Genomic DNA, 15,120 nt, shown 5'->3' on the forward strand with positions numbered 1-15,120 from the left:
GAGGTAGCTGCTGAGGCGTGACTGGCAGGTGGCGGGTCTAGGACTCAGCTCTGCTGTCAGAGAGGGCACCTGGGAGACGCAGAAAGAAGGGGGCCTGGCAAGTCCTTCCCCGCGTCTAATCCGGGAGGCCCCGGCCTGTGACTAACCAGCTCTTGGACGTGGGCAGGAGCCTCACGGGTCCAGCCTCACTGGCCTCGTTTGTAAGTGGAGAGTTGGGTGAGATGAACCGCGGGGACTTTGCAGCCCTGACACCTGTCTGCACCTGCCGCACAGCTCGCCTGCCTCTGGCCGCACATGACCTTTTCAGCGTCTCCTGCACTTTCTCTTCGTCTTGCGTGTTCCTAGTTATTCCTTTCGGGTCCCCTTTAAAAGTCCCTTGTGTGCTTGGCCCCGGGACCGGACCCTGCAGGTGTGTGGCTGGTTCAGGAGAGAGACGGGCTGGGTCGGCGGCCTCCTCTCTCACCCTGCCCCGATCCCGCAGTCTTCGCTCCCGATTATATCTGTTGTGCTTTGCCTCAGGGGAAAGGCAGGTTGTGTTCGTGGTCACAGGGTTTTGCCATCATTAAATAATTTGGACTGTTGAACTTCGCATAAACACTGAACTTTCTTTTATTTACGTTCCAGTGGCATGTCCCTGGGCGTGGGGGAGCCAATCTTCTGCCCCTTGGGAGATGCGCTGTCGTCTCTAACTGTGGGGTGGGCTGTGTTTCTGTGGTGGAGTGGAAAAATGGAAAACTATTCTGCTTCTCATTCTGTCTCCGCTTTGCTGTTTGACCTTGAAGGGGTCATTGCCTTGCAGCCTGGCCTCCAGTGAGGGGCTGTCGGACGGGTTGATCTCTGATTTCCCTGCCTAGCCTGAAGACCCCGGGATTCTTTGCGTCGCCGATATTGAGAATAAAAGTCAGCAAGGAATGGCCAATTTGTTGTCCTGAAAGAAAGTCTAGATTCTCAATGGCATCTTTAAGTTGATTTTTCTTTTCTTTAAGAAAATCTTCCTGTGGGTTCTTGAGACACTTATTTTGTGACGATGCTGCTCTTTAAAAAATTGAGATGCCGTACACGTACTGCAGAACCCACCCTTTCGAAGTGTCTAATTCATAGAATTTTTTTAGTATAATCCTCAAGTTGGGCAACCCTCATCCAGTGTCCAAATTCCAGAACATTTTCATCACCTTAAAAAGAAACCCATACAAATTATGAGTAATGCTGTTGTGAATATTCTTTTTTTAAAAAAGATTTACTTTTATTTATTTATGCATACAAGAGCTGGGGTGCAGGCCAGGGGTGGGGGGGGGGTGAGATGATTCACCAGAGACAGAGTGGGGAACAGAACAGGCAGATTGACTGAAATCCACTGCTGAGGGGAGCAGCGGGGAGACAGGAGAGGTCTGCTGCGCCATGTGGGTCAGCTCCCTGGCCAGGGATCGAACTCAGGCCACAGTGGCTGGCGATAGCACGATAGCGCTGTGACTGTAACCCCTGCGCCACCAGGGAGGCCCTGCGGTGAATATCCTTGTATGTGGGTTTGTGTAAGATGGACATATGCTTTCCACGGTTTATACCAAGGAGCAGAATTGCTGGCAGGTGGTGTTCTGGTTAACTTTCTGACGAAGTACTGGATTGTTGTCCACAGAGGTGGTGCCACTTTGCATCCCCAGCAGCAAGGGGTGGGGTTCCACTTTGTCCATGTCTTTGTCCACACTGGCTGGCTGTCCTGAGTTTAGCCGTCCAGTGGGTGTGAAGAGGGAGCCTGTGGACTTGGTGTGCGTTGCCCTGGTGGGTAGGTTGATGCCTTCATGCGCCTCTCACCATGTGTGTCTTCTTTGGAGAAATTCTTTGCTTGTTTAGACATTGGATTATTTGTCTTTTTATTGTTGAAACGCAAGAGTACTTCACATATTTTAGAAACTAGATTCACACACACACACAAGCATCTATATATATAAAATCTACGAAGATTTTCTTCTACTGTTGGGTCATCACCCACTTGATGGTGTCCTTGGAAGTACAGAAGGTTTTACTTTTTATAGTCTCAAACATCTGTTTTTCCTTTCATTGGTTGTACTTTTGGTGTCGTACTTTTGGTGTACTTTTGAGACCAACGTAAATCACAAAGATCTGCACCTGTATTTTCTTCTACGGGTATAGTTTTAGTTGCTGCGCTGAAATCTTTCATTTTTAATTAGTTTCATATATGATGTGAGGGAGGGCGTCCCTCTTCATTCTTTTGCCTGTGAATATTCACTTATTCCAACACCATTTGTTGAAAGGACTAGTTTCATGGAATTATCTTGGCACCCTTTTTGCAAATCAATTGCTTTTTGATGTATGGGTTTATTTCTGGACCCAAGATTCTGTTCCGTGATCTTTATGCTGGTAGCATGAAGTTTTGGTGATAGCAGGTTTGTGGCAATTTTTGAAATGAGAAAGTGGGAGTCCTCCAATTCTATTCTTTTCCGAGATTATTTTGCTATTCTATGAATTGTTGTATGAACTTGTTGATTTCTCTAAAAATATCACCTGGGACATTGATGGGGATTGCACTGACTCTGTAATCAGCGTGGGGGAGTGTAGACATCTTAATAACTCACCGTAACATCTTCCAATCTGTGAATTTAGGGATTTTTTCTACTTATTTAGATCTTTAATTTTTTTTTTTTTATTTTTTGTGAGTTTCCAGTGTACAAGTGTTGTAGCTCATGTTAAATATATTTCTAAGTATTTTATTCTTTTTGATTCCATTACAAATGGAATTGTTTATTTGATTTCTGGCTTGCTCACTCCTAGTGTATAGAAAGAAATGAAATTAATTTTTATATATCAATCTTAGTGTAATCCTGCAATCAGCTTTAGTAGTGTGTGTATGGCTCGGGCCCTGGGGGGCCCTCACGGCGTCTGACTGACCCCGGCCGGCCAGCGCCGGGGCTTTATCTGCTGCCTCCCTCGGACCACTTAGTCTCAACCTCCACGTTGTTTCCAGTACTAGAGAATGCAACATGACTGAGGATTCTCAGAGGAACTTTGTTTCAGTTTATTATGAGAAAGTGGGGTTTCGTGGAGTTGAAGAAAAGAAATCATTAGAAATCTTCCTAAAAGATGATCGTCTGGATATTGAGAAACTCTGTATTTTTAGTCAGATTCCCTCTCCCGTCCATGTACCGTGCGTAGGTATGGAAGGTGCTTCTAGGGATCCTACCTCCACATCATGAGTCCCGGGCCCAGGTGATGATGTACCGTAAGGAGCAGCACTCTGATGTCCTTCGCGCCTGAATGCTGTTCGCTTTGTCAGCGATGCCACACCTCAGGTTGAAGTCTATCTCCGCAAGTATCAGCTGGAACCTGGGAAGTTGCCTTGAAGTCCCTCCTCTCCACTGGAGACAGAAGATGAAGTATTTCTTGCCATTGCAAAAGCCATGGAAGAGATGGTGGAAGATAGCGTTGACGGTTACTGGATCATCCGATGCTTTGTCAACCAATTAGATAACAAGTACCGGGAAGCTTTACCCCAACTGCCAAAGGTGTTTGAACAATACTTGAATTTGGAAGATAGCAGATTGCTGAGTCATCTGAAGACGTGTTCTGCACTGTCCAAGCTTCCCTCTGATCTCTGGTGTAAGAGGTGCTTTGCTGGATGCTTGCCTGAATCCAGTTTACAAAGAGTTTGGGATAAAGTTGTAAGTGGATCCTGTAAGATTCTAGTTTTTGTAGCTGTGGAAATTTTATTAACCTTTAAGATAAAAGTAATGGCACTGAACAGTGCAGAGAAGATAACAAAGTTTCTGGACAATGTTCCCCAACACAGCTCAGATGCGATTGTGAGCAAGGCTATTGACTTACAGCACAAACACTGTGGGGCTCCAGTACATCCATCCTGAACATACCTGATGGTTGTGGTCAGTCAGAGGCCTGCCCTGAGCATTTTGTTTGTGGAACATATTCTAAACTGGTTGAAAATAGGGTTCTTGCTTTGGTGCTCAAAGTGTCTATTTTTTATTGCCAGTAAAATTATTGAATTAAAAAAAAATAGTGTGTGTGTGTGCACACGTGCGTGTGTGTGCGAGCTTTAGGATTTTATATAATCATATGTTCTGCACATAGAAGTAGTTGTATCTCTTCCTCAGCAATCCAGGAGCCTTTTATTTCTTTTTGTTGCCTCATCAGTTTTTACTCCTCTTTAAATGCCCAAAAGGTCTCACAAAATATGGCCCCAATAACCCGATGCAGTGACTGACTTTGGTATTAAGACAGTTTTACAAGGACAGCTGAGATTCCTTGTATTCATTTGTCTTGTTTGTTCTCTGAGAAAATGGGAATATTTGCCTGCTTAGTCTTCAGCTGCGCAGTAAGCTAGCGGGAACATCACTTGCACTGGGAAAGTGTTTCTGCAAACATTGGCCTCGTTCAGTCCGGGTGTGAGGTTGTCACCTGGGAGGTTCCGTCCAGAGCCAGGCCAGGCCTGCCCGCTGTAGCCTGAACCAGGGGCCCTCAGGGCCGTCACTGTCACTGTTTGTGTGGCTCTCTGCTCGCTTCTTTCCAGAATCATCACCTTGATTTGTTCATCGTGACCACTCACTTCTTGACAGAAGGTAACATGGTGATTCCAGGTTTTCTTCTCACCTTGTAAATTCTCTTGTTTGTTTTTCTTTCCTGGCAGGTGGGGATGAGGTGTGTTTACAGCTCGGGCTGTTGGGCTGTCAGAACCTGTAGCTTTTGTTTGCCCTGCCGGTCGCTTGCCAGGTCTCCAGTTTTTGATTTGGTAGGGAGGCTGGTTGGGTGTTTGCCAGCAGGGAGAGAGCTCAGTCTCCGTGAGCCAAACTCAGCGGCTCTCGCCTGCATCCATCTTCCTCCCTTCCCACCCTCCTCGCTCCTGCTGTCGTCATTTCCTGGGGGACCGGGTTGCCTTTGCTGCAGTCTGGGCCGTGGTGTCCAGTGTGACAATTCTCGTCCCCCCACCTTCTCTCTTCCCTGCACCGCTGGGTGTGTTCACAGACCCTGGCCCTGTTTACTCCTCCGCCCGAGGAGTCTCGGGAGGGAAGGTTGCATTTGGGATTTCTCAAGTCACGCTGGGGAGAAGACGTCAAAAGTTGGCTCCTCTGATTCTCTCTTTACAAGTGATGTTTGGTCTTGGACAGCAGCGCTGGCGTTTTGAATCCTGCCATCCTCTTTACTGTCAGAGCGAAGTACAGGCGGTCTGACCGATCTCAGGACAGTGTTGCTTTCGTCACAGCAAATCTGAAATCTCTTACGGCCTCCTAGGAGATTTTGCTCTTTGAATTTATGAACCTGCACGGTCCCTCCAGGGTCTGTGCACGAAGCCTGACCAGTCTCCGCCTGGTTCCGGCTCCAGACACCTCCAGCCGCCACGGGTTCTGACGCTTGGTTAGATTTTGGGTTGACTGAGGGAGGGTTCCAGAACTTGATGTTGTTTTTCCAAATGAAAATGTACTATTGAATAATTAAAGCACAGGAGCGGTGGGGGAGGAGAGTTAGACCCGCTCACAAGTGGGGTCCACCACCTGCTCCGGGACTCTCTGGGCCCCCCGAGGGTCTCACTGCACCACAGCGGAGCGCGTCGAAGCAGAGTCGAAGCCTTGCAGACGCCCCTGGCATTGAAGCGGCTTCACAAAGCGGTGGCAAGTCGGTTCTGAAGAATCGGTGCCCTCTGCCGTGGCACCCAGGGTGCTCCCTGCCTCCGGGCAGGAGTGTTGCCATGAAGGGGTTCTGAGCTCTGCTGTGTGATTTGGCCGAGCTTTAGCTGACTGAGAGATGAGCTGACACGGAGCCGCACCTCCCTTCACTGGGCTGGGCCCAGGGAGTTAGTGGGGCTGGGGCTGGGCCCTGCGCCGGGCCCAGTGGAGCAGAGGTCTGCCCTGCCCATGGCCCTGCCTTGTCCCTGGCCCTGCCTTCATCCCATGGCCCTGCCCTGTCCCTCGGCCCCTGCCCCACCTCATGGGTCCTGTCCTGTCTCTGGCCCTGCCCATCCCATGGCCCTGCCCTGTCCGGGGGCCTGCCCGGCTGCAGGACGCAGGGCACATGAGGGGGAGGAGAGTGTGCGGTCTCCTCTCTGACCTCAGCTTATACCAGCACTTCCTTTTTGGGGTGAGGGCTCTTTCCCACATTTTCAGTCATTAGTTTTCTCCTTGGACTCTGCCCCAGGCAGAGTATGTTGCGGGGGGGTGGGGGGGGTGGGGTTGCTTAGACTCCCCAGGGCCCAGCAGGAGCCCAGCTCCTGGTCCTCAGCAGGGTCCTTGATCCGAGGGGTTGTTCACCTCTCACTCCCTAAGGCTCGCCCTGTGCTTAGAAAGAGATCTGCTTTGACTTGAGAAACCCACATTGCGGTGTCATCCTTGGAAACAGCTGGAGAACAAAGTCTTCTGAAGAATGGCCCGACCCTGCTCTCCAGGGCATCCCAGGCGTGTCTGACTTCTCTGTCCAGCCTTCCCCAGCATCGCTGTCCGTCCGACTGCTGGCCCCTCTGGTTCTAAAAGCAGCTCCTCCCTGCCCACCGTCCTTCCATCCTCGGGACAGACCTGGGAGGTCTCGCGCCCGAAGCATGGGGTGTCCTGATGTTACAGGGCAGAGGTGGGGGGCACTCCAGACCCTGCGAACCTGCCTGATCTAAATAGGTTCTGCCACCCGCTGCATCAACACTAAAACATGAGACTTACAATGAAAGGGAACTTTAATACAGTTAGTAAGCAATGCAGAAAAGGCAAAGAATATAGTTTTAAAATCAAGCACCCAAAGTGACCCGTCCCCTCGTGGGTAAAAGTCCATCCATATGGGATTGGCCCAGAACAAGGCCCCAAAGCCTGCCCCAAGTCTAAAGCATCTTCCAGTGGGGACCCACAGAAAAGGGTCAGAAACAACCAGACAAGCCTGGAAGGAAAAGAGCAAAATCAACATCAAGATAAAAGCTGCCATGGTCCCCTCCCCACGGGTCTCACCCACATCTGTGTCACCCCGTCCATGACCAAAAGACAAGCACAGTTTCTTCACGTGTCTCTAGGCTCCATGCGCCTCCTCCAGGTCTCCTGGCTCCATCCTGCTTCCTTCCTTCCCAGTCTCCTCTGCAGCTTCTTCTCTTCTCTTTAGCTTCACCCTCCTTTGGTGGGGCAGGAAACCTGGAACCTCTCCTTTTCCTGGGGACGCCCCGTTACACTGAGACTGTGGTCAATGCAGCTGGGGGTGCTCCCGTGGGTGCCGTGGCCTCCGTGGACCAGGAGCCTCACCCTGGGAGGAGGAGGCAGCCGGAGCGGCCCTGTGGACGTTGGGACTGTGCCCACTGGGTTTAGGGCGCTGAGTTGTTGCTGTTTGGTCAGGGAGAGTTTGGCAAACCGCACCCCACAACCTGGCTTTGTCTGCAAAAATATGTCAGCTGAAAGTGGCGTCCATAGTTTCAAAAGAAATCTGATGACTCTGCAGCAGAGGCCAGGGCTCAGTGGGCAAAGCCCAGCGCGTGTGCCCTCTGACCCCTCGTGGGCCCTCCCTGCCCTGGCCAGAGCACTCAGCTCTGGGTGGGGAGCGTCTCCCTCATGCTGGGGCAGAATATGTGGGTGCAGAGATGATACTGTTGCTCAGCTGAGGGCCACATGTCCACGGGCCCCTGAGTTCACCTCCTTGTTCCCACCCCAGGTGTGCCAAGGGGCATCTGAGGCTTGCGGTGGGGTGAGATGAGCAGCATAGGGGCCAGGGGTGAGAGATCACCAGGGAGAAGGACCCCGGTGAGGAGCCCAGTAGGGAGAAGTGGGCTTAGGCCCTAGTCTGGGCCTTGGGCACACGCGGGAGGGGCCCCAGCAGAGGGACGAGGGCTGCTCCCTGTTGGGCGTCCCCTGAGGGGGGTTGTGCTGGGTGGTCCAGACTCTGTCGCTTCACTAAACACCTGCAGAGCCTGCTCTGTGGCCTGGACTCTGGAGATCCTGCCTCAGGGGCGCCCGTGGGCCAGATGGGAGGAAAAACGGTGTTTCTACCAGTGAGAGGGTGAGGGAAGCTTCTGGACGGGGGCAGCGGATAAGCCCCTTTGGCCAGGGGTCCTTCGTGTGTGTGTGTGTACCACTGCCCTGACTGCCGGGGGCTGGAAGTCCTGTGTTTGGTCTCTGGCTCAGGCCATGTGCGCCGAGTGTGACGCTGTGTAGAGTGACATCCGCTGACAGCTCTGGCTGCAGTCTTGCCGCTGCCTTTAAGGAACTTACCTTTTGAAAGTGGAAGATGAGCCATTTACCAACAGCCTGTTTCTTTTATATGAAGTGTATGACACACCTGTGTGCAGGCGTGTGGTCACCTCGTGTGCACAGTGGTCACCCCATGTGCAGGGAGGCAGGGTCAGCTCCCCCGGCCATGTGGAGCTCAGCTCTGGTCAGCCTGCTGCACGCTGACCTCTCTCCTCCAGACGCCTCTTGGAGTCAAGATCTTGATCTGACCGTGTCCACCTGACTTCGAGGCCCCTTTGGGCTTGGTCCATGAAGTCCCGGGCTGGGCCAGCCCGCTGGGCGCTCAGCTCAGGGAGTGGCTGGAGGAAGCGGTGCTAAAGCTGTCCAGTGCTGAACCCTGGCCTCTGCCAGCAGGTCGTCCCGCTGTCCCGGAGGGGTCATCCTGGGTCACTGCTCTCTGCAGACTGGAATGTTGGTCCCAGAGCTGCCTCGGGGTGGGAGGGAAGACTCAGGGGGAAGCTGGAGAAAGCCCGTGCCAGCCACTAAAATGCCCACCGTCGGCAAAGCCTGCCTGCACTCTGCTTCCCAGCCTCAGTCTCCCCTGCTCTCCCTCCAGCCCTGCCCTGGGCGTGAGAACTGCCTGCTGGTCAGGAGAGAATGCAGGCGGCACTCTGCCGGGAGCAGCTCCTGCACACACCCTGGGCCAGGGTCACGTCGTTGTCCAGCCAGCCCAGCCTGCAGGGGAGGGGGCTGGTGCACACCCAGCCAGGCCGCTCAGTCTGCTGCCTGCAGACGAGTTTGTGCCAGGGGCCGACCCGGCAGCTCCTGCCCAGCCCCACTGTACCTGTGTCTGTGTGTCGCCGGTGGCCTCCATCAGCCCCAGGGCACCCCAGCCAGGCTTGACCCTTCAGCCGTCACTATAAAGGCCACACTGACTGAAGGGTGGGGCTCGGGGCAGGCCCCCTGTGCCCGCGGTGCCCAGCACGGAGGTCCCTCCTTAGTGCCGAGTGACTCATCTCTTCGGAGACAAATGCACCATTCCACTGCGGGCCTGCTTCCTGCGTTTGTGTTCTCGTTTCCTGACTCCCAACTGCAGACTCCTGAGAGCAGGAGCTCCCCACCCCCCAGCCCCAATTTTTCTCAATAATAAGCTGGCGTTTTTATTTCTATTTGACTATTTCCAAAATGCTGCTTGGGTGGGACGGGTCTCGTGCATGTTTTACAGCCGAGGAAACAGCCTCCTGCGTTTGCATGTTGAACGGGGATTGCGGCTCTTGTGCAGGAAGCTCTTTCTGTTACCTAGAACCGCCGAGCGCTGCGAGCCTCTCAGGGCGCGTTTATGGCGCTAGACGGGGTGGGGGTGGGGGTGGGGCTGGCGCTGGGCCACGGGCCTCTGCAGATTCCACGTGCATCAAAACTTCCGAAATTGCAAGTGTTGTACGTGCGTTGTTGGTTGCCCTTTTTAGAGATGACTGGAGAGGACAGATAATTTAGAAATATTTGCACATGACGTCAGAAGAGAGCGAATAGTCCCCGTTACTATTAATACTGGTGGTATCAGCTGTTCCGGGAAAAGGCATCTACTGCTTGCTCCTAATAAGCAGGTAACAGCAGCGGGATCCAGGCGGCCCAGACCGGGGCGCGCGTGTCGGTGTAGGTAGAATGTACACGTACGTGGTGGTTCGAGGAGCTCCTGAGTCGTAGCGGAGGCCGGGTTGGCCGTGTCTGGGAATGGGAGGCACCTTTTGACATTGGCGAACTCATCCGTTTCGAACGTTTACCCTTGGAATCAAATATCCTTCTGCGAGGATCCTGTCTTTCTTCAGTGTTAAAAATATGTTTGCTCTGTCACGTCTGTTACGTTGCCGATTTCCCTTCAGCAAGTCCCCCCACCTTCTCTTTGTTCATCCTGAGGAGGGAGGAGGGGTTTTTAGCTGCTTGCTAAGTGGGGCCCGGTCTTCGAGGCTATAATCCCTTTCCCCGTTTTTCACCATTTTCCTCGTTCCTTTGGGTTGCTGTGGTTTGCCGTTGGATTTGGGGTGTCTGGGGAAGAAGAGGCGGTGGGGCAGCTGCGGGAAAATCGAGCCTCTTGGCTGAGAGCCGGCGGAATTCACCAGGGGGCCCGGGGGTATCTTTGTGTCTGGCTGTCACACCGGCCGGCTGTGGAACGAGGGCGTCCTTGGACATTGAAGTTGTCAGACTCCCAAGGGGCAGCAGAATGTGGCCAGGTGCAGGCCTGCCCAAATGCAAACGACTTCTATTGATACCTAATGCATGTAAATTTATGCTGCTGGGTTGACAGACTCGAGGCTGGATAACCAAAAGCTTAGTTTTATCTCCTTGAGCTTCTGTGACACTTCCAGCAGCTCCAGAGTCCCTCGAGAGGCTCCCGCCCCAGAGGTGGAAGGTTCTCATCTTCGGGCGGGGCCACTGCCCGGCCCCTGCTAGAGACCTGGGCTGCCCCTCCCCGTGGAGATGCCTGGACTGAGGGCAGGGAGGGGGGCAGGTGGGCAGCAGGATAGGGATGACACTCGACAGAGAAGGAGCGTCTTAGTACACGTGTGGGGAACGAGAGAAGAGAGGAAGGACTTTGGAAGGAAGTTACCATGGTTGGGGTGCACGTGCGGAGGAGCCCCCGAGTCTTGGCGATGCGTCCATTTTCTCTGCTTTGCAGTTGCTCTGGGGAGTTGGGCAGATGTGGCCAAGTGGCAATGGCAGGGGTGATCATTGACCCCCATAATCCCAGTTCTGGTGCCTTCATCCCCTGATCCCGTTGGGTCTCCACTGACCCCTCTGCCGATTAACCAGCCTGAGCACCCGGATCCAGGCCCCGCTGAGCTGGGCCCTAGGGCAGCTCTGGCCACGCTGCTTGTCTGGAGAGGAGGGTGCTGGTGGCTCCTGTGGGGGCCTGAGCCTTTGGGGAGCTGCAGCACAGGCGGGGGCCGGCGGCCTGGTGCACAGAATACCACTGGAGCGCGTGACAGGATAAATGATGAAGGGCGAGCGTTGTCAGTGGGGGAGGACCCAGCATAAGGCAGACTCGACAGGACCAGGAAGCGGGTCCTGGAGGCTGTGCCCACCCTGGTCACCTCTAGCCTGGGGGGTGGCTTGGGGCTCTCTGTGGGCCTGGGTGGCTCCCATCTCCCTGGCTCTGGCAGTTGTCTGGGGGGCTGGGATGGAAACCAGCGCGCGCGGTGAAGAGGGGCCCGGCCTTCCTGCGAGGAGAGGGTGTTGGTTGAGAACAGCTTAATGATTCTGCACGCGGAGATGGCTGCGTTTGCGCCTGCACTGTCACGCGGAGTGTCCGCCCTCCGCGGGCCCTGGGGCGCCTGCTAGCCTGGAGAGAGTGCCCAGCTTTCTAGGACTCCAGTCTCCCAGCGTAAACAGACGCGTAAACAAGCGATTGCTGTACGTCTGGTCAGGGCGGCGAGGCAGAGGCTGTTGCTACGGCAACGCCAGTCTCTCAGAACAACCTGCGGCATGAACAGGCTTGCTGCCGGGGTGGGGGGACCCAGCGGGCCAGGATGGGGACTTGAGGGCTCTAGCCTGCAGAAGTTATAGGCAGACGTGGGCTCTTGCTCTGGAAGCAGCAAGAAAAACCCACGCTGGCTCCCCAGAGGGCAGCCTCCGGCCAGATTGGGGAAGTTGTGTCTGGGAGGCACACCTCGGGGAGGGCAGCCAGGAGGGTCGCTTCTACACCCAGACCTGGGTTCTGCCCGGAACCCAGATTCCAAATACAGTCCTGCGTCCCCCGCACTCAGGACAGGATGTTTCTTGTCTCCCATCCAGGTGGGGTGTAAGGGCTGGTGTCAGGAAAGCAGGGGAGGTCTCCCCAGTTTGAGGGACGGGGGTCAGCGGTCACAGAAGGCGCCAGGGCCCGGGAGGGCTCCCTGAGAACAGTGAGAAGATGGTGGCAGCGCCCGGTCAGCGCCAGGCTGTGCTGTGAGCCGGGCAGGGGTCTGGCAGGGCGGCCCTGGGCCTTTTCCACGTGGGACAGGACGGCTCAGTGTCAGCCTCCTGACAGCCGGAAACCTGCCCTCTCCTGGGGGGCACTGACTGCCCCGGCGGCCTGCCTGTGGTTATGTGGGCCACTTTCCCTGCCTCTTCCTTCCCTTTTCTTCTCAACCAGTCTGAGCAAGGATTTCCTCTGCCCCCTCCGGCCAGCAGGATGGACGGCCAGGCCTTTCTGCCTGTGGAAGGGACAGGGACAAGGGCTTGTCACCCCCGGGGAGCAGGGGCCGTTCTCTTGACGCCTGCTGGGGCTCTCAGGCTCCGTGTCGGGTCCTGTGTCCTGCCTCCCCCCACGCGCTCTCCCCTGACCACGGTGCAGAGGGCCCTGCTCCGGGGTGGCCATGAAGTCACGTCTCACGCTGAGCCCGGTTTTCTCGGCATCTGGTGTGGTGGTGATGGCCGGCTCCGTCCAGACTTGGGTTTGGGTCACGGCAGCTCTGCCACCTGCTCAGCAGGAGCCAGTCAGTGGCTGTCACTGCTGTGGACAGGCGCCTTCCTCGAGGCCAGCGCGGCCCCTGCCCCTGTCGAGAGCCCTGGCCCCTGCCTGCCCCGCCCCGGCAGCACCACTCCTGCTCCTCCAGCTCCTGCTGACTGTGAGTCAGTGCCCCCCTCAGTTGCTTACCTCTGACCTTGACCTCACCCTTCTCTACAGCTCCCAGCATCACCCAGAGGCCCCTGACCCCCCCCCATCAGAGTGACCTTCCTGAAACAAAGTCTTGACCTTCAACTTGGGAGTGAAAGTCTCACAGGGGCTCCCCTTGTATTTTGGCTCATGACCAGACTCTGGCCCCGAAGCCCTCAGTAGGGGCCCTGCCTGCCTGTTGCCATCAGCTCCCCCCACACGCCCGCTCCCGCCTCTTCCTGCTGTGAGAGTCGCCCCTCCTGGCCCTCAGGGTCATCGGCCCGGCTCTTTCTGGCGCCCCCTTTGACGGCGACCTGGGGCTGAGAGACCTGGCTCCTTTGTTTGGGGTCCGCACTCAGGAAACGCTGGAAGTAATGTTGCTGTCTGGTGTGGTTCTTGGCGGGAGAGGCCCTTGTCTTCTGCACCAGACCCCGCCTCCTCCGCCCGGCCATCTCCTCTCCCCCATCCCCTCCAGTCCCTCACCTCCGCAGACGTCGCCCTCTCAAGGGCCTGCATGCCCCCTTTGAACAGCCCCCCAAACCTCTCTTCACCTCCACAGGTTTTACCGCCTCCTGACCTGGGACGTGACTTATTAGCATTTTCATTCCCCCTCACCCCTGTGCGCTCACAAGCTTCACGACCAGGGCCTCGGGCAGGGAGTTTTTAACTCAGTTAATAGCGCCTGCCACAGAACACACGTTTGTTGAATGAATAAAGCTGGTGGCAGGTGCAGGTACAGGTGCGGCTGCGGCGGCAGGAGGGGGGCACGGTGTGGAGGTGTGGGGTGGCGGCCTGGCTCCCGGTTCTCTGGCCTTTGGGAAGACTTGATTCTCAGGAGCAGCGTTTGAAAAGTTGAGTTAGGGCAAGTGCAAGCCTCTAGAAACGAGGGCATGTGTGGGTGACTCCGTTCTGAGCTGCGGCCCTGGGCCAAGGGACGCGAGGTTGCCTGTCCCCCGAGGAAGGGACGGGGCTGTCCAGCGGCTCCTCTGCCGCAGCGGCCTGGGCCTTACCTGCAGGGCTCTGAGCAGGGGCTGCTGCAGAGTGTGGGGAGCCCTGCCAGGGGCTGCTGCTGTTTCTTCTCAGTGGGGCAGAGTCGTTCCAGGTGGAGATCCAGAGAGGCCGCTCGGAGCCGACTGAGGCGAGGGCTGAGCCCCAGGCCGCGGGGAGGCTGGCGCGGTGTGGAGACCCTGAAGCGTCCGTGCGTCCATCCCTGAAGGAGACAGGGAGGCCCCCGCCCGGCTTCCTTCCGTCTGTGGTATTGTCCTGTGGGAATCGGTTTCTTTGTTAGTGTTAAGGCCTCCAGAACAACAGCTGGGACTGGACTCCGGGTTACAGGCTCCCCGAGGGGAGGCCTTTGTGTTTTCCTCCTTTTCTTCTGCGGGTCCTGCTCGTTCTGCAGTGTGTGTCGTCGCCCTTCAGGGACAGCTTTTTATAGTCTTCAACTTCCACTCTGTGGGCAGCAGCTCCAAAACTTGTGCAGGGACCTGGTGCCCGTCGGCCAGAGGGGCACCTGTGCCAGCCTGAGCTACCCCTTACCCGCTGTGAGCTTTCGGCTGCTCCAAAGCCACCTGGACACAGATACCGGTTAACACCTGCGTGCACACGGGGGCTGCCCTGCTGGCTTGTTTCATTTAACAGACATAGGCGCTTGCTGCCGCGGGCACGGAGGGCCCCAGCCCCGTGGGCAGGGAGCATTGTTAGGAGGGGAGGCTGGGATGCAGAGAGGCAGACCTGCCAGTGTCCCCGCCGGCAGCAGTGGGCATGGGGTCGGCACGAAAGTTCAAGGACAAACCCCAAGTGGGACCCTTGGCCCATGCTAGTGGGCGGGGCTGCTCCTCGGTCCAGTGCAGGGAAGGAGGTGGGAACGAGGTAGTGCTGGCACGGTGTCCTCCCTGAGTGCCGGCCCAGGGTCCTGACCCCACCTGCGAAGTAGGCAGTGCCCCGCTTGATGGATCCAGCAGGTGCTCTCATTGCTTCAGAAGCCCCCGCTTGACTACAGTGAGTTGCTAAAGAAGGGTTTGCTGGGGGTCCAGGGGGGAGTGGGGGTTTTAAGGGCTGGGCCCCTAGGGGCCAGGCTACAGAGCCCACTTCCGGCTTGTGAGTGCCTAATTAGCTCCGCATATTGTCTTTCTGTTCTCTCCTTTAGACATTTTCTCCCACACCTTCCTTCCAGGGGCTTGCTAGAAATACCCTCGCACATGACTCATCGACTGGACACTTCCTGTTTGGGGAAGTGTCGAGAGGAATTTCGAGTGGTGTGCAGGGTGCCCGAATGATGAATGGTGCAGGTGGGAGACGGCTCTGCTTTGGGGCTTCCCCCAGGGAGACCCAGGCCCC

General features: G+C 55.8%; 1 protein-coding gene and 1 pseudogene across 7 annotated transcripts in view; both read left to right on the forward strand.

Moving 5' to 3' along the window:
- ASAP2 (ArfGAP with SH3 domain, ankyrin repeat and PH domain 2) overlaps positions 1-15,120 on the forward strand; it is a gene marked incomplete at both ends in the record, with an annotated part of 114,224 nt that overhangs the window by 7,422 nt on the left and 91,682 nt on the right. The window lies entirely within an intron of this gene.
- Positions 2,997-3,875, forward strand: LOC311171954 (TBC1 domain family member 7-like; annotated as a pseudogene). Its single transcript has 2 exons — positions 2,997-3,123; positions 3,188-3,875. The product of its transcript is annotated as a TBC1 domain family member 7-like (transcript).

The sequence above is a fragment of the Talpa europaea genome (assembly GCF_964194135.1).
Source record: "Talpa europaea genome assembly, chromosome: 6".
Taxonomy (NCBI): Eukaryota; Metazoa; Chordata; class Mammalia; order Eulipotyphla; family Talpidae; genus Talpa; species Talpa europaea.